At 42.0% G+C, this 19866-nt stretch overlaps 1 long non-coding RNA gene across 4 annotated transcripts in view; it reads right to left on the minus strand.

The window, feature by feature from the left end:
- The window catches only part of LOC139185276 (uncharacterized), a 218476-nt gene extending 202232 nt beyond the window's left edge, over nucleotides 1–16244 (minus strand). For all 4 annotated transcript variants that reach the window (XR_011568888.1, XR_011568891.1, XR_011568890.1 and 1 more), the window contains exon 1: nucleotides 16078–16244. This is a non-coding gene — a long non-coding RNA (uncharacterized lncRNA). The remainder of the gene's footprint in view (nucleotides 1–16077) is intronic.
- Between the last annotated feature and the right edge of the window lie 3622 nt (nucleotides 16245–19866).

A 19866-nucleotide genomic window follows, 5' to 3' on the forward strand; every position in this document is an offset into this window, starting at 1 on the left:
GAGGAGACATCAGTGTTAGGGTGATTCTTGCTAGACTGACTTAACAGGATTCATGATGAAGGCCGGCCAGGATAGTCAGGTTCCAAAGGTGAGAGATGAGAAATTTGACTGTACATTGATGGTGATCAGTATCAAGGGTGGAGGAGTCTCTCTAAACTGACTTAGAAAGAGTCTTAATAAAACTGGGTTTGGCAAGAACAGACATGGAAGCCCAAGGTTAAAATCTAATCAAAAAGAGAGTTCAGAGGACCCTAACAAATGTTTAATCCAAGGAGAGAATCTTGGTAAGCTGCCACAATCATCCAATTTACAACTGTCAAGCCAGACTCTGGGCCTCAGTGTTTCAAGTCCTCAAAATAACCCTAGAAGGAGGATTCAGAGTCCATCTCTATTTCACTGATGAGAAAATAGGGGAATCAAGAGCCCAAAGTCAGACTGTTGGTAAATGACAGAGCTGAGATTCGAACCCAGAAAGTCTGGCTCCAAAGCCCAGAGCCCTCTTTACCCACCAGATGACACAGCTTCCCATCTGGTTTATCTTTGGTGGATTTCATGCTTAATTACTCTCTCCACAAATTTGGGGCAGAGAGACCCAAAGAGATAGGTATCTCAGGCCATCCTGCTTTACAATGGGCCACTCCTTCTCATCCCAGTCATTACTCTGGGGCCTAGAAAGATAAGCCAGTGTAATGGATACTCCATAATGTGATTTGACCAACAACAACATTGGTACACAAAAGAAGAAATCCATAGCAGATTTCTGCATTAGTTTCTATTTCTGTTGTGTTCTGCTTTTGTTTGATAATAAGGGGGAGGAGACTGGGCTTGAACACTCATCTGCAGCAAGAATTTTTTATCACCAGGGCCTGGAAAACAAAATGAGTTTTAATTTCTTCCAATTTTTATTTCAACTTTGCCAGTGGACATCTGTGCTCATGGGCTTGGAAGCCATAATGCACGGCTAACACTTTCCAATAATTTTCTTTTGATAATTCCTCTGACAGTGTGAAGAAAAGGGCCTGAACATGGATTTAAACATCACATGACAGTACTTTCCCAATTTTATGTGGCAAATTGATACTTTTCTTTTTCTACCAAGATAATAAGGGGAGGAGGGAATGATTTCTCAGAAGCGAAAAGCATTGGACTAGGCATCAGAAAAGCCGGGCTCTCATCCAGGCTCTGCTACCTACTCTTGAGCTGTGTGACCTGGGGTGGTAACTTCACCTCTCTGGGCATGTTTCAACATTGAGAAGTGAGATGCTTATGCTATCTGATCTCCAAGTCCCTCCCAGCTCTGAAATTTCCTGCATCAATGATACGTACAGTGCTAGGAGACCTTCACCGCATCAGTATTTTGGCTTTGGACCTAGTTTGAGTTAACCTGGCTTGCTGGCTAACATAGGGGAAAATCCAAAATTAATTGTGTACATTTATGAACATATAAAGGGCAACATTTACGTCAAGGATCCCACATGATATAGAGGGCATCAGAATGAGCACATAAACAATAGGGAGTAGTGGAAACAGTGGTGCACAGTGTCTCTAAAGCTGGCAAGAGTGAAAATGCAGACCCGATGTGACCAGAGTCTGAGTTTTCAAGAGAAGATAGAATACTAGATTCGTATGTGAGACTTCTTAATTTTTTAAATACTACTGGAGCCAGAGAAAACATATTCATAATCCCAGTTAGCAAATACTGGGTCATGTGTGGGATTCCCTGGTAGCTCAGCTTGTAAAGAGTCCATATGCAATTCAGGAGACCCTGGTTCGATTCCTGGGTCAGGAAGTTCCCCTGGAGAAGGGATAGGCTACCCACTCCAGAATTCTTGGGCTTCCCTGATGGCTCAGATGGTAAAGAATCTGCCTGCAATGTGGAAGACCTGGGTTGGATCCCTAGGTTGGGAAGATCCCCTGGAGGAAGGTATGGCAGCCCATTCCAATATTCTTGCCTGGAGAATCCCTATGGACAGAGGAGCCTGGCAGGATACAGTTCATGGGGCTGCAAAGAATCGGACACGACTGAGCAACTAAGCACAGCCCGGCATGGGTCAAGTGTACTAGCTCTCCACACCCTTCTCTTGGCTCTCAGAGCTCCAAGTATGAAAAGCTTTCAATTCTGTTTACTCATCTGTCTCCTTTTTGGGCCTAGAACATCTTGAGTGTCCCTGATTCTATGTCAGTCTTGAGCAGCACATTGTGAACAGTTAATAGAATAAAGGAATCTTATTACTTATAACTAAAACCTCACAAAAGATCACGGACTGGGTGGCTCAAATAAGAGAAATGTATTTTCTAACAGTTCTGGAGGCTGGAAAGTCTAAGATCAAGGTTTTTTCCCAGATTCATTTCTAATGAGGCCTCTCTTCCTGGGTTGCAGATGACCCTTCTTCACGTGGCCCTTCCAAGGTATGTGAGTGCAGAGAGCAAGCTCTCTGGGGTCTCTTTTATAAGGCAATAAACCTATTGGGTCAAGCCTCCACCATCCTTATGACCTCTTTTAAACTTAACTACTCCCTTGGAGGCCCCATCTCCAAATACAGTCATACTGGGGGTTGGGGCCTTAACATATTAATTTGGTAGGCACACAAACATTCAGTCTGGGGCAGAAATTCCCTGGCACCAAGTGGTTAGGACTACGCACTTTCACTGCTAAGAGCCAGGGATCAATCCCTGGTCATGGAACTAAGATACCACAAACCACTTGGTGTGGCCAAAACAAAATTTATTTTAATTAAAAATTTTAAAAATAAAAAGAAATCATTTATTCCATCACAGTCACCTAATTCCAATCCACAAGAATTTACTAAGGAAAGAAAGTACAGGACATTGAGTCCAGAGGGCAAGAGGGTCAGGAATTGCAGAGGCCCTCAGCCAGGCATGCCTGAGCCTCTCTTCTTTTCCATGGCCTGCATTTCCTCAAGCCTTGCTGATGCTCCTTGCCCCTCATTACCCACTGAGCTGAGCAACAGGCTCTCCCAGGACCATGGCCTTGAGCTTTCCTACAAGCCAATACAAATACAACACCAACTGGGCCACCTCCAGCATCCACATAGCCATGGAGGCATCATTATCCTCACTTTTCCTAACAAGAAAATGCAGGCCCAAGTAGGTGGAGTAATGTGTCTAGTGAGTAGCAGGGCCCAGATTCAAACTCCAGCCTGGATGGCAACAAGGCCTTTGCCCCACCCCCTGAGCATCACTGCTTTCCTGCCATCCACCTCTCCACTAATTATCCTGTCCCAACCAAGAACTTTCAGAGCCAGCACCTGAACCACAAACTGATGTTTACCAGGAGTCAATCCTCATATTCCCCAGACATCTCACACCCCATCTAATTGTCGCTTTCCCTCAGAGCCAGTCTTAGCATGCTACAAATGGCAAATGATCCAGGGTGAGTGGCTTCTAGGGTCCCAGCAAGGCCACCTCACTCAGAAGTGCTTTCTTAAACACTCTGCTTTCTGATGATTGAATTTTTTTTTTAACTTCCTAAGTCATGAGATTAAAAGATGCTTACTACTTGGAAGAAAAGTTATGACCAACCTAGACAGCATATTAAAAGGCAGAGACATTACTTTGTCAACAAAGTTCTGTCTAGTTAAACCTATGGTTTTTCCAGTAGTCATTTATGGATGTGACAGTTGGACTATAAAGAACAAACTGATGCTTTTGAACTGTGGTGTTAGAAAAGACTCTTGAGAGTCCCTTGTACTGCAAGGAGATCCAACCAGTCCATCCTAAAGGAGATCAGGCCTGGGGGTTCATTGGAAGGACTGATATTGAAGCTGAAACTCCAATCATTTGGCCACCTGATGCGACGAGCTGACTCATTTGAAAAGACCCTGATGCTGGGAAAGATTGAGGGCAGGAGGATAAGGGGATGACAGAGGATGAGACAGTTGGATGGCATCACCAATTCAATAGACATGGGTTTGGGTAAACTCTGGGAGTTGGTGATGCACAGGGAGGCCTGGTGTGCTGCGGTTCATAGGGTCGCAAAGAGTCGGGACATGACTGAGCGACTGAACTGAACTGAACTGAAGCCTGGTTAATGATCAGAATCATTCAGGAAGCTTTTTATTTTTTATATAATGAAAAAGCTCATTGGTCTCTAAGAAATAAATGTTTATTGTAAAATGTTAAACAATATATAAAGATATAAGAAAATAAAACTCACCTGAAATTCTACCCTGAGATAACCATCACTAACATATCATGACCTTATTTATATATATAATATATGGGTTTTATGAGGTCTTGTCACACATGCTGTTTTTACTGCTACCTCTTTACATGTGGCTTGGGGAGGGGAGGTTACCTTCTTACTCTGCCTCCGTCCCCTGTTACCCACAATCTGGCCCAGGTTACCAAAGTTAACAACTTTTTCTATGCTCATCAATTATATGCACACACAGACAGGCATTGACTAATGATAGAAATGAAAACAATGACAGGTTTAAAAGGAAGATCTGGATTATCCTTTGATTTATCCATTTTTTTAAAGAGCAATCATATACATTTTGCCGACTCTCAATTTCCTTGTTTAACCCTCATGGGAATACCTTTGTCATCTTTTTTAAAAGTTCAAAACATCCCGTAATATTGATAGTGACAGCACATTGAACTATTCCCCTACTGATGGAAATTTTACATTTATTTTTATCTCTATGCAACAAATATTCTAGGACATATCTATCTATAAACACTACTTCTATCCTATGAAAGAGATTCTCGGCAATGGAATCACTAAGTTGAAGTGATGCACGTCTTCAATTTTAACTACTAATGCCAGATTTCTTTCCAAAATGTTGTAGCAATCTACCCTTCTACCAACAGAGTACAAGTGTACTCAATCCTGCTTCCCACCAGTAGTAGGTGTTATCATTCTCTAGTTTCTGTCAGTCTGATGGGTGGAGAGTGATAACCTATTGTTACTCTTTTTTTTTTACATTTTTCTGTCTATCAGAGACCTTGAGCATGTTTTTCATGTTCATTAGTCATTTGGGTTTGTGTTACTGTGAATAGTCTGTCCTTATCCTCTGCCCATTTTTAATTGGATTGATTGCTTTTTATAAATTTTGGTTTTATATTGGATTATAGTTGATTACCAATGTTGTGTTAGTTGCAGGTATACAGTAGAGTGGTTAAATTATTCATATATATGCATCTATCCTTTTCAATTTCTTCTCCCATTTAGATTATTTCATATATTGAGTAGAGTTCTCTGTGCTATATAGTCAGTCCTTGTTGGTTATCTAGTTGCCTTTTTATTATCAACTTGTAAGATATTAATTCTTTGGAATAGAAACAGGCTAACAGTTCACCTAACCTGTATCTTCACCCTCCTGGGAACAGCCAGACTACATGCCCCAGCCTCCCTGGTGCTTGGACATATCGATAGACCAAGTTTCAGCTGCTGAAGCATGCTGTAAGTGTGCTTCACTCTCAGATCCAGGTCATAAAATGCCCACTTGTGAGTGTCCCTCCTAATGGTCTTCCCCAACAACCTTGGAAGCCACATGTTAATGACTAAAAGGCACAAAATGGAAAGAGCCTGCGTTCCCGAACGCATGGCTGGAAGACGGCTGCATCCAAACATCATGGACTTCATATGAGTGAGAAGTTGATTTCCATCGTGTTAAACCGTAGGAGTAATGAGTTGGTACCTATAGCAGTTAGTGGTGCCCCAACTTACACCTAACACCTGCCATATGTGTTACAACTATGTTCCACAAACTATCACTGTGTATCAACTTTAAACTAAGATCATGGCATCCAGTCCCATCACTTCATGGCAAATAGATGGCTAAACAATGGAAACAGTGACAGACTTTATTTTCTTGAGCTCCAAAATCACTGCAGATGGTTGACTGCCTCCATGAAATGATAAGATACGTGCTCCTTGGAAGAAACGCTATTACAAATCTAGACAGCATAGTAAAAAGCAGAGATGTTACTTTGCTGACAGAAGTCCATATAGCCAAAGCTATTGTTTTTCCAGTAGTCATGTACGGATGTGAGAGTTGGACTATAAAGAAAGCTGAGTGCCAAAGAATTTATGCTTTTGAACTGTGGTGTTGGAGAAGACTCCTGAGGGTCCCTTGGATTGCAAGGAGATCCAACCAGTCCATCTTAAAGGAAATCAGTCCTGAATATTCACTGGAAGGACTGATGCTGAAGCTCAAACTCCAATACTTTGGCCACTTGATGCGAAGAACTGACTCAATGGAAAAGACCCTGATGCTGGGCAAGATTGAAGGAAGGAGGAGAAGGGAACAACATAGAATGAGATGGTTGGATGGCATCACTGACTCAATGGACATGACTTTGAGCAAGCTCTGGGAGTTGGTGATGGACAGGGAAGCCTGGCGTGCTTCAGTCCATGTGGTCGCAAAGAGTCAGACATGACTGAGCAACTGAACTGAACTGACCAACTTTGTAGTAAAATTTAAATTTTAAAATGCCTATATTTTCTTGTACTCCTTTATTTTATAGTTTCTATATTTTCTATCTATAAATGATCTCTTGGAAGCTTTTCAGAAATACAGATTCTAAAATTCATCCTGAAAAATTCTGCTATAAGCAGACTGTAGTGGAGGCAGGAAATCTAGATATTTTTAACACTCCCTTGGTGATTCTATTACTTTCCCAGGATTGGCAGTATTGCTCAAGCCATTAATGTGGCACCCCCTATCAAAATGGAAGGAACTTGGGGTAATGACTGCCTTATTATTAACTGATGCCTCTAAGAATAATATACCTGTTTTCTAAAAGCAGATTCCTGAAGGGCTAGGGAGAGAGCTCAACCTGAAGCTATGTGTATGCCCATCACTCTAGAAAGCTACAAGGGGTTCAAATCCTGACTCCTCTATTTGTCTGTCCTTGGGCAAGTGACTTACCTTTTCTGGGCCTCCGTTCTCCTCCTCTGTAAGGCTGGGGCGATTATAATTTCTATTGTGTGATATGAATATTGACTTAACTTTCAGGATCAAACCAAAGATAAAGATACACATAAAAATATTTAATTCTAAACCTGGCACTGGAGCCTATTATACAGAGTGAAGTAAGCCAGAAAGAAAAACACCAAATACAGTATACTAACGCATATATATGGAATTTAGAAAGATGGTAACAATAACCCTGTATACGAGACAACAAAAGAGACATTGATGTATAGAACAGTCTTTTGGACTCTGTGGGAGAGGAAGAGGGTGGGATGATTTGGGATAATGGCATTGAAACATGAAACATGTATAATATCATATGAAACGAATCGCCAGTCCAGGTTCGATGCACGATACTGGATGCTTGGGGCTGGTGCACTGGGACGACCCAGAGGGATGGTATGGGGAGGGAGGAGAGGGAGGGTTCAGGATGGGGAACACATGTATACCTGTGGCAGATTCATGTTGATATATGGCAAAGTCAATACAATATTGTAAAGTTAAAAAATAAAATAAACCTGGCACATATTCAAACAGCTCTTACAGCTCTATGTCAAAATAAATAAATAAATAGGCAGATCTAAATAGACATTTCTCCAAAGGAGACATATAGATGGCAAAAAAAAACCATGAAAAGATGCTAAACATCACTAATTATCAGAGAAATGCAAAGCAAACTACAACAAGGTATCACCTCACGCTGGTCAGAAGAACCCTTATCAAAAAAATCTACAGACAATAAATGCTGGAGAGGATGTGGAGAAAAGGGAACACTTCTACTCTGTTGGTGAGACAGTCAGCAAAACCACAGGGGCCAGAGTGGGTCTAGAAGTCAGGTATCAGAGTTCGAATGTGTGGGAGGCAGGTGTAGTGCAGCTAATGCTCTCCCATGCTCACTAAAACCCCCACAAAAACCTCTTCAGACCATTTACAATGCTGCCTTCCCAGCTAGTTTAAGACTCAAATTTGATCTCATGGATCCCACTAGAAGCCCTTTAGCGGCTCCTCTTCCCTTAGGGTTACATGCAAAGACTTTAGCACAAAACCCAAGTCCCTCAAGACTCAAGGCCACAAGACACCCTCCATTCTAACTACCCCAAAGACAACATGTCAGTCCCTGGCTGCCACAGACTGCTCAAGTCTTCATGCTTCTGCTCACATTGCTCCTTGTCTGCCTGAAGGATCCCACTCAGCATCGGAATCAATTTTAACTCTTCTCCATGGGCCCCTCTGCCCTCTCTCCCCCACAGCCCACACTTTCTATCCCCACTTACATTTTCTTCATATCTTTATTTTAGCATTTTCACACTCCATTGTCTCTATTTGTTCCTTGCCATCTTCCTCTGTCTCCACAGCCTTATCACTGTGGACCCACACAGCCAACTGCCTACTCACCCACTCCACTGGGAAGGAGCACAGGCATTGATCTGGACTGAACTATATTCCCCTAAAAGAGGGAAGTCCTAACCCCAGGTTCCTGTGAGGATGACCTTGTTTAAAAATAGAGGTCTTTGGACATGTAATTAGTTAAGATAGGATTGTACTGATTAGAATGGGAAAACTTCAATATGATTGATGTCCTTAAAAAAGAGAAGACACAGTGATGAAGCTCCAAAACAAGGAATGCCAAGGTTACCAGCAACCACCAGAAGCTAGGAGGAGGCAAAGAAGGACCCTCCCCTAGAGATTTCACAGGGAGTGTGGCCCTGTGGACACCTTGCTTTCACATTTCTGGGCTCCAGAACTGTGAAAGAAGACATTTCTGTTATTTTAAGCCACCCAGCTTGTGGTTCTTTGTTACAACAGCCTGAGCAAATTCATATAAAAACTTTATATATATCAAGGTGAAGGGTAGCAGAATATGCCACTCCAAATATGCCACTTGAGCATAAGGATTTGTGAGCTGAATGCAATTGAAAAGGAGCAAATAAAAGTTTTCTGTTCTCCCTCTTTTTGCCTGAGCGAAAAGTCAAAGTGAAGTCGCTCAGTCACGTCTGACTCTACACGTGTACACGTGTAGTCCGTGGACTACAGCCTACCAGGCTCCTCCCTCCATGGGAGATTCTCCAGGCAAGAATACTGGAGTGGGTTGCCATTTCCTTCTCAAGGGGATCTTCCTGACCCAGGGATCAAACCTGGGTCTCCCACATTGCAGGCAGATGCTTTAACCTCTGAGCCACCAGGGAGTGGGACATAAATCTGTAAAGATGTTCCCCCTCCACTCTCTAACAGGAAGGATAGAAATTAATCACCAGAGACATCTCTAGATTCTTATCAGCCCACCAGTGAAAAAAGTGAAAATGTTAGTCACTCAGTCACGTTTGACTCTGCGAGCCCAAGGACTGTAGCCCACCAGGCTCCTCTGTCCATGGGATTTCCCAGGCAAGAATACTGGAGTGGGTGGCCGTTTCCTCCTTCAGGGGATCTTCTTGACCCAGAAATTGCACCTGGGTCTCTTGCATTGTAGGCAGATTCTTTACCAAGTGAGCCACTAGGGAAGCCCATTCCAGAACAGTCTATAAAACAAAGTTTACTAACTAGTCCTTATCTTCCGTAAGTCTCCCATATACTTGCCTTCTTACGAAGGAAGATGAGGCAAAAAAAAAAACTCCTCCTCTGCCTTTAAAAACATTCTCTAACCTCTGCCTTCTAAACATTCTCTAACATAGGACAAAAAATTAATTCAAAATAGATCAAACACTAAATGTAAGGCTGGACACTATAAAACCCTTGGAGAAAATATAGGCAAAAATATTCTTTGACATAAACTGCAGCAATATCTTTTTTTTTGACCTCTTAGAGTAATGAAAATAAAAACAAAAATAAACAAACTGGACATAATTAAAGTTCAAAGCTACTGCAAGGCAAGGGAAACCATCAACAAAATTAAAAGACCACCTACAGAATGGAAGAAAATATTTTCAAATGATGCAATAAGGAATTAATTTCCAAAATATACAAACAGTTCGTGCATCTCTACATTAAAAAAAAAAAATCCAATTGAAAAATGGGTGGAAGATCTAAAAGGAATTTCTCTGAAGAAGACATACAGATGGCCAAGTTCAATTCAGTTCAGTTCAGTCACTCAGTCATGTCCAGCTCCTTGAGACCACATGGACTGCAGCACGCCAGGCCTCCCTGTCTATCACCAACTGCCAGAGTCTACCCAAACTCATGTCCATTGAGTCAGTGATGCCATCCAACCATCTCATACCATGTCGTCCCCTTCTCCTCCTGTCTTCAATTTTTCCCAGCGTCTGAGTCTTTTCCAGTGAGTCAGTTCTTTGCATCAGGTGGCCAAAGTTTTGGAGTTTCAGCTTCAACATCAGTCCTTCCAATGAACACCCGGGACTGATCTCCTTTAGGATGGACTGGTTGGATCTCTTTGCAGTCCAAGGGACTCTCAAGAGTCTTCTCCAACACCACAGTTCAAAAGCATCAATTCTTTGGCGTTCAGCTTTCTTTATAATCCAACTGTCATAGCCATACATGACTACTGGAAAAACCATAGGTTTAATTAGACAGAACTTTGTTGGCAAAGTAATGTCTCTGCTTTTTAATATGCTGTCTAGGTTGGTCATAACTTTTCTTCCAAGGAGTAAGCAGCCTTTAATTTCATGGCTGCAGTCAACACCTACAGTGATTTTGGAGCCCAAGAAAATAAAGTCTGACACTGTTTCTCCATCTATTTATCATGAAGTGATGGGACCAGATGCCATGATCTTCGTTTTCTGAATGTTGAGCTTCAAGCCAACTTTTTCACTCTCCTCTTTCACTTTAATCAAGAGGCTCTTTAGTTCTTCTTCACTTTCTGCCATAAGGGTGGTGTTATCTGCATATCTGAGGTTATTGATATTTCTCCCAGAAATTTGATTCCAGCTTGTGCTTCATCCAACCCAGCGGTTCTCATGATGTACTCCGCATAGAAGTTAAATAAACAGGGTAACAATATACAGCCTTGACGTACTCCTTTTCCTATTTGGAACCAATCTGTTGTTCCATGTCCAGTTCTAACTGTTGATTCCTGACCTGCATACAGATTTCTCAAGAGGCAGGTCAGGTGGTCTGGTATTCCCATCTCTTTCAGAATTTTCCACAGTTTATTGTGATCCACACAGTCAAAGGTTTGGCATAGTCAATAAAGCATAAATAGATGTTTTTCTGAAACGCTCTTGCTTTTTTGATGATCCAGCAGATGTTGGCAATTTGATCTCTGGTTCTTCCGCCTTTTCTAAAACCAGCTTGAAAAAAAATAAAATAAAATAAAACCAGCTTGAACATCTGGAAGTTCACAGTTCATGTACTGTTGAAACCTGGCTTGGACAATTTTTTTACTTTTGTGTGAGATGAGTACAATCATGCAGTTGTTTGAGCATTCTTTGGCATTGCCTTTCTTTGGGATTGGAATGAAAACTGACCTTTTCCAGTCCTGTGGCCACTGCTGAGTTTTCCAAATTTGCTGGCATATTGAGTGCAGCACTTTCACGGCATCATCTTTTAGGATTTGAAATAGCTCAACTGGAATTCCATCACCTCCACTCGCTTTGTTCATAGTGATGCTTCCTAAGACCCACTTGACTTTATATTTCAGGATGTCTGGCTCTAGGTGAGTGATCATACCATTGTAATTATCTGGGCCATGAAGATCTTTTTTGTATAGTTCTTCTGTGTATTCTTGCCACCTCTTCTTAATATCTTCTGCTTCTGTTAGGTCCATACAATTTCTGTCCTTTATCGAGCCCATCTTTGTATGAAATGTTCCCTTGGTATCTCTAATTTTCTTGAAGAGGTCTCTAGTCCTTCCCATTCTGTTGTTTTCTTCTATTTCTTTTCACTGATTGCTGAGGAAGGCTTTCTTATCTCTCCTTGCTTTTCTTTGGAACTCTTCATTCAAATGGGTATATCTTTCCTTTTCTCCTTTGCTTTTCACTTCTCTTTTCAGAGCTATTTGTAAGGCCTCCTCAGACAGCCATTTTACTTTTTTGCATTTCTTTTTCTTGGGGATGGTCTTGATCCCTGTTTCCTGTACAATGTCACGAACCTCTGACCATAGTTCCTCAGGCATTCTGTCTATCAGATCTAATCCCTTGAATCTATTTCTCACTTCCACTGTATAATCATAAAGGATTTGATTTAGGTCATACCTGAATGGTCTAGTGGTTTTCCCTACTTTCTTCAATTTCAGTCTGAATTTGGCAATGAGTTCATGATCTGAGCCACAGTCAGTTCCTGGTCTTGTTTTTGCTGACTGTATAGAGCTTCTCCATTTTGGATGCAAAGAATATAATCAATCTGATTTTGGTATTGACCATCTGGTGATGTCCATGTGAAGATCTTCTCTTGTGTTGTTGAAAGAGGGTGTTTGTCATGACCAGTGCATTCTCTTAGCAAAACTCTATTAGCCTTTGCCCTGCTTCATTCTGTACTACAAGGCCAAATTTGCCTTACTCCAGGTGTTTCTTGACTTCCTACTTTTGCATTCCAGTCCCCTCTAATGAAAAGGACATCTTTTTTGGGTGTTAGTTCTAGAAGGTCTTGTAGATCTTCATAGAACCGTTCAACTTCAGCTTCTTCAGCATTACTGATCAGAGTACAGACTTGGAGTACAGTGGTATTGAATGGTTTGCCTTGAAAACGGTCAGAGATCATTCTGTTGTTTTTGAGATTGCATCCAAGTACTGCATTTCGGACTCTTGTTGACTATGATGGCTACTTCATTTCTTCTAAGGGATTTCTGCCCACAGTAGTAGATACAATGGTCATCTGAGTTAAATTCACCCATTCCAGTCCATTTTAGTTTGCTGATTCCTAAAATGTCAATGTTCACTCTTGCCATCTCCTGTTTGACCACTTCCAATTTGCCTTGATTCATGGACCTAACATTCCAGGTTCCTATGCAATATTGCTCTTTACAGCATCGGGCTTTGCTTGTCTCACCGGTCACATCCACAACTGGGTGTTGTTTTGCTTTGACTCCATCTCTTCATTCTTTCTGGAGTTATTTCTCCACTGATCTGTAGTAGCATAATTGCTCACCTACCGACCTGAGGAGCTCATCTTTCAGTGTCCTGTCTTTTTGCCTTTTCATACTGTTCATGGGGTTCTCAAGGCAAGAATACTGAAGTATCTTGGCACAGATGGCCAAAAAGCACATTAAAAAGGGCTCAACATCACTAATTATCAGAGAAATGCAAATCAAAAGTACAGTGAGGTATCATTAGCAGCTCATACCACTCAGAATGGCCATCATCAGAAAGCCTACAAACAGTAAATTCTGCAGATGTGGAGGAAAGGGAATTCTTTTACACTGTTGATGGAAATGTACATTGGTACAACCAGTAGGGAAAACAGTATGGAGGTTTCTTTAAAAACTTAAAATAGAGCTACCAAATGACCCAGCTATCTCACTCATAGGCATACATCTGGTGGGGGGGGGACGTATTTTTTAAAAGATACATGCATCCCAGTGTTCACTGCAGCACTATTTACAATAGCCAAAGGCAGAGGCAATCTAAATGTCCATCAACAGAAGAATGGATAAAGAAGATATGGTACATATATACATAGACTATTACTCAGCCATAAAAAAGAACAAAATAGTGCCATTTGTAGCAACACGGATGGACCTAGAGATTATCATACTGAATGAAGTAAGACAAAGATATCGTTCATATGTGGAATCTAATTGTTGAAAATTATATAAATGAACCTACACAAAACAGAAATAGACACACAGATTTCAAAAACAAACTTATGGTTATCAAAGAGGAAATGTTCAGAGAAGAGGTAAATTAGGAGTCTGGGATTAATATACATACACTACTATATATAAAATAGATAACAGAGAAGGACTACTGTATAGCACAGGGAACTACTCAATTTTTTGCAACAACCTATCTGGGAAAAGAATCTGAAAAAGAATGGATATATTTATATGTATAACTGTATCACTTTGCTGTCCACCCGAAACACAACACTGTAAATCAACTAAACTCCGATAAAAGTTTTAAAAAGAGGAGAGAGATACTTTCTAGAAGTTGCATAGGATTCTTCCATTTGTAGCTCATTGGCCAGAATGTAGTCATGTGCGTGCATGTGCGTGTGTTTTAGTCGCTAAGTCATGTCCGACTCTGTGACTCCATGGACTGTAGCCTGCCAGGTTTCTCTGTCTATGGGATTTTCCAGTCAAGAATACTGGAATGGGTTGCCATTTCCTTCTCCAGGGGCTCTTCCCAACACAGGGATCAAACCCAGGTTTCCTGCATTGCAGGCAGATTCTTTACCAACTGAGCTACAAGGGAAGCTGTAGTCATATGGTCATACAAAACTACAAGGAACACAAGGAAGTGTACCTTTCACCCAGACGAAATTGTGGCCAACAGAAGCACAGTAGATGAGGAGTGACCTCGTCTTATAAAATTATTCCAATAAATAAATGAAAACAAAATAATAGACTATTACTATCTTGCAACCTCCAATGAATTAATGGATCGAAGCACTGAGCATCAATAATTGCTAATATAAGAGAAAAAGAGTGAAAACCAGACATTACATGCCTCCTGATGAAAGAACACTTAATACTAACAATCCAGTTAAAACAATGTTATGAGTTTGATCAAACCTCTGGTAATTAGCAAAACCAAACCTGTAAGAAACTCTATAGGTCAGATAGATCAGGTTTTTCAAAAGATAAACGGTAAGAAAGAGAAAGGGATAGATAGGAATGAGAGGTTTAGGAGATCTCAGAGACAGGTCAGTTTTCTAAAGAGCAAAGTCAAACTTTGTTGTCTAGAGATGCACAAAGCAGGTAACCAAACTATGGAAATGATTACCATAGAAGTCATGACTGTAGTTACTTTGGGAGGGATGGTGGAGTTTGTCATTGAGACAGAGTACATGGAAGGACTTCTGGGGCAGATGGCAGAATTCTGTGCCTTCACCTGAGTGGTGGTTTGAAGGATGTTAACCTTATAAAAATCCACTAACCTAGTGTTTTTTTGTGTATGTCTTTTTTTCTATTTGTGTTTTACCTTACAATGAAAGAGTTAAAATGAGCAAAAGGAATGTTTTTCATTCAAAAGCATTACAGCCTTCGATTAAAGAGAATGCCAGAAGAAAATTTAACAGGGTGGCAAGATACCCACTATCATCAAAGAAATACCTGAATAAATTTTTCCTAATCTGCAGGTGCTCTCAACAAGGCAATGGAAAGGTTGTATACACTGCTATACAAGAGTATTCCTTACAGAAAACAGTTTCTAGAAGACCTTTTGACTAAGAAGTCTGAGCCCTTAATTCATTGCCAAGGAGTTGCTCGGGGAAACCTCAACTGGAGCCAGAAAAGGCCCTGTTTCCTAATAAAGAGGAGGTGGCCGCCTGGCACAGCCACTCACCCTGTGAGTCAGGGAACATGAGCTCCCACTTTAGCTCAGTCATTGCCTCCCTACGTGACCTTGGGTGAGTCACCTAAACTCAGTTTCTCTGTCAGCCAAATGGAGAGTGAGTATTGAATGAAGTCATCTAGAGGCCCTTCCAGCTCTACCTTCATACAATCCTGATTCTAATGTAAGATCTCTCAGAGGGTGGTCTCTCAGCCACCTGTGTTAGAATCACCGGTTATTAAAAACACCCCATCTAGAGCTAATTAGTCAGACTCTGGGGATGGGGCATTGGAATTTGTTTTTTTCCAAATACCCCAGGTGTTTCTTATACATGCAAGTTTGAGGCCCACTGTTCTAAGATATCATTTAGGCAGAAAGAGGATGGAAAGGACTTCACATCTCTTAAACTCCTCCTATATGCCAAAATGCTAGGGCATTTTGACTCTTTGTATAAAAGAAGGTAGTATTTCCCATCCTACAGATGAGGAAAAGGAGGCTCAGAGACTCAGTCACAGAGCTACTAAGTGAGGTAGTATGTGAGGTGGTAAGTGATCTAGTCAGAGCTAGCAAGCTCTGTTGGAAATAGAGGGCTTCGCAAAAAATTAGAAAGGGAGGGAGGAAACTAAATTCAAACTGAGAAAGTGTCTTGGTATTGGAAAGATCCTAGTTGAGTCATCATGTTATGTATCTGTTACCAGCAAAGCCCATTAACAATTCCCAGGAAATAAAATCTGGAAAAGATAAAGTCTAACCTTTTTTGGTCCTTTGTGTTTAGTCTGGTTTGTCTTGCTCCTAGGGTACCGAGGATGGAGGTACACCACCGGGAACTCCAGACAAGAGTTCCTAGCGCGGCATAGCTATGCCGACACCTCAGCTTTGCAGCCTGTGCAGGGACACTACGGAAAACTCTGCAGTTCAAGATGGCGGCAGTGGTGTGCCGTGTGCAGAGATGCTGCACCCGGCACCTCAGCGTGGTGGGCCGTGCTCAGAAGATTGCAGTGGAGGGCTGTGTGCAGAGATGCTGGCCCTGCCACTTCAAGCCGGAGCACCTGTGAGCAGCGCAGATACACCCAACCAGGAAGAACTCTGCCCCCTCCCTGCTGACAAGAACTCTGTAAAACAGCCCTGCTTTTGGCCTGTTGCCAAGGACTTTGCAGGAGAGCTAGTGCTCTAGAGCAAGAGCTCACGCCCTTCCTTGTTTGAAGAATAAAGCTTTCCCATGCTTCTGAGTCGAACTCCATCTCCTTCTATCGGCATGAGTGACACCCGGGGCAGGAGGACCCTTGCTGGGGACTGACTGAAGGGGTAATACTTTCAACACAGGCACGTACCTTACAAAACTATCTTTTGCTTAATATTGTAAAGAAGAGATGTGTGGGCAGTAACAGGAGGGATGATGTGGGAGGGCAGGGGAAGGTCTCTCCTTTGACTAATGAGGAAGGTAGCAGAAGATACTCTAACACTTGAAGTTTTCTGATGCAGAAAAATAAGGCCATAAAATGGCCTAGAGAATAAAACAGCCAGGAATAGCTTTTGACGCCTGCATGTAAAGGAAGAATTTATAATAAAACAATCTTCTGGCATACTGATTTATTTAAAAGTTGCTATAAAATATGACCTTTAAGTATAGGGATTATTTAATACATCTGAAATGTCTTGATGAAGAAAAATTGTTATGAAAAAGGACTGAAGATGCTATGACTAGAGCAGATCTCAAGGAGACTTTGCCTTACAAGACAGATCATGTGTTTGCATCCCCATTGTCTGGGGTTAGCGCCCCCAGTACTGGGGGAGAGAAGAAGATAACGTTCTTAAAGGTGAAATCTGAAAGTACAAAATCATCAAAGTCCTAGCCGATGGCACAACCATGGGAGAGGGGAGTGGAAAGTGCTTTTGAATATCTGTTAAATATTTTTTAAGTAAATCAAAGGATGGAAGGGGCCGCAGTGTATGTATAATAGCATCCAGCTCTCTGGGCAGGGAGAACTAGTGTTCAGAGAGCTTCTGGCTGCCAAAGTCAGGCTGTGGGAGGTGAAAGTGTTAGTTGCTCAGTCGTGCTTGACTCTTTACAACTCCATGGACTATAGCCCACCAGGCTCCTCTGTCCATGGGATCTCCAGGCAAGAATACTGGAGTGGGTTGCCATGCCCTTCTCAGGGGATCTTCCTGACCCAGGGATTGAACCCTGATCACCTGCATTGCAGGCAGATTCTTTACCATCTGAGCTATCAGGGAGTAAAATGTGGCCACCACTAAGATCACAGAAAGATTTTTAGTCTTTAGTTTCATGTGCTATGTCACTTCAGTTGTGTCTGACTCTGCAATTCCATGCCCTGTAGCCCACCAGGCTCCTCTGTCCATGGGATTCTCCAGGCAAGAAAACTGGAGTGGGTTGCCATGGAAGATCCTCCTCCTCCAGGGGATCTTCCACCCAGGGATCAAACCCACATCTTTTATGTCTCCTGCATTGGCAGGCGGGTTCTTTACCACTAGCATCACCTATGAAACCCTTAGTGTCATAGCCTATAGTTTACAGCCTATAGTATCAGTCACTAAGGTGGACACAGGGGTCGGGGGGAGGGGGTTTATATGTGCCATAGGAGGCCGTAACGTTAGTTACATTACAGGAAAACGTAACTAACAAGAAGAGATGGTAGAATGAAAACTAAAGAGCAAGATGAGCCAAGAAGTGCCACAGGGATACAGAGAAGTGAGATACTCTCTCAGCCAAGGGCTTCCAGGGGAGCCAGTTTTCAAAAGAAGAGACTGGTAAGCCAGATTCCAAATGGGAGAAAGATGAGAAAAGGCAGTGTGCACACCACACAGCATAGTTGGGGGACATTGAGGCAGTCAGCTAACTTGGAGAGGAGGGTCCCACAAGGAATGTAAAAGGACAAACGGCCAGATCAGGGACAGAGTAGGGGGCTTGAATGACAAGATGAAACAGTTTAAAAGTTATCTTACAGGCAACAGGGAGCTACTGAAAGGTTCAGTTCAGTTCAGTTCAGTCTCTCAGTCGTGTCTGACTCTTTGCAACCCCATGAATCGCAGCACGCCAGGCCTCCCTGTCCATCACCAATTCCCGGAGTTCACGCAGACTCACGTCCATCGAGTCAGTGATGCCATCCAGCCATCTCATCCTCTGTCGTCCCCTTCTCCTCCTGCCCCCAATCCCTCTGACTGAATTATGGGAATCATAGTAGGAACAATTATAGACAACAGAATTATTTTCCAAGATGACACTGGAGCCTGTGGCTGTTTTCTGTCTTCAGAACTTTTTATGTGTTTCTAGTCCTATGTCTGTGTAACCCCATGTGGCCTCTAAAACTTTTTAAATTGTATAACTTAAGGAACAGAAATCTTTATGATATATCCACAAAATGGAATGCTATGCAGCCATTAAAATGATGAAAAGGTAGGAATCATATGAACAGACATGAAAAGATGCCCAGAATTGGTTTTTTAAAGCAGGGTGCAAAGCAAGTAGGCATGATCCCATTTTTGCAATAAAATCACAAGAGAGAGAAATGGAGATGGAGAGAAAGAGAGACAGGGGCATAGAGAGAGGAATCTGGAAAGAGGCATATCTAACGGAGGTTATTTCTGAGATGTGAGATCATAGGTGAATTTCACTTTTCACTGTCATCTGTCAATATTTGTGAATAATGAGAATTTTTATTAATATTACTAGTCATGATCAACACAAGCAATGAAGATGCTTCCATTTTGGAAAAAAATCTGCTTATAAAACAAGTCTTGGAAGCTTGGTGGCATCTCCTCAGAAGCACCTCTCTTCCTCTTCTGTCTCCTAACAGATACTCTTTCTGTCCAATCTCTAAAAAGAAACTCTCACCATTTTCCTGCCTTAACCTCACAGTTTCTCTGCTTTATTCTCCATATTGCCTGCTGCCCTCCATTCAGAGGAAGGGGCTTTCTTTCCCCTCTCTCAGGCCCCTTTTCTCTGGTGTCTTCTGTCTCCCTCTTACTCTTGGCTTCCTTCCCAACAGAATTCTCTCCCCTAAAACCCTTCCCCACTCCCTTCTGTTCAGCCAAACACCCCAGAGAAGTGGCTACCCTTGCTAGCTGTATTGCCTCCTTAAACCTTGAGGTCAGTTTCCATTTCCCCATCCTGTAACACTGTGCTTTTTAATGCAGATGAAATTGGAAGGGGGCTTTCCACCTCCTTTCCAGAAAACTCCTCTGCAGCATTTAATACCTGCACTGGTCTGCTTCTTCTTTTTTTTTTTTTTTTATTGGAGGGTACCTGCTTTACAATGTTGTGTTGGTTTCTGCTGTACAACAATACAAATCAGGCATAATTATATATATAATTATATATGTATCCTCCCTCCTGAACCTCCCTTCCCCCCTCCCACCCCACCCCTCTAGGTCATCACAGAGCACCAGTCTGGGCTCCCTGTGTTATACAGCAGCTTCCCACTAGTTATCCATTTTACAAATGATAGTGCACTGGCCTTCCTGAAACAACCTTTTCCATGGTTTCTCTGACAGACTGCAGACCCAACCCTTCCCTCTCCTCT

The sequence above is a fragment of the Bos indicus genome, chromosome 10 (genome assembly GCF_029378745.1).
Source record: "Bos indicus isolate NIAB-ARS_2022 breed Sahiwal x Tharparkar chromosome 10, NIAB-ARS_B.indTharparkar_mat_pri_1.0, whole genome shotgun sequence".
Lineage (NCBI taxonomy): Eukaryota > Metazoa > Chordata > Mammalia > Artiodactyla > Bovidae > Bos > Bos indicus.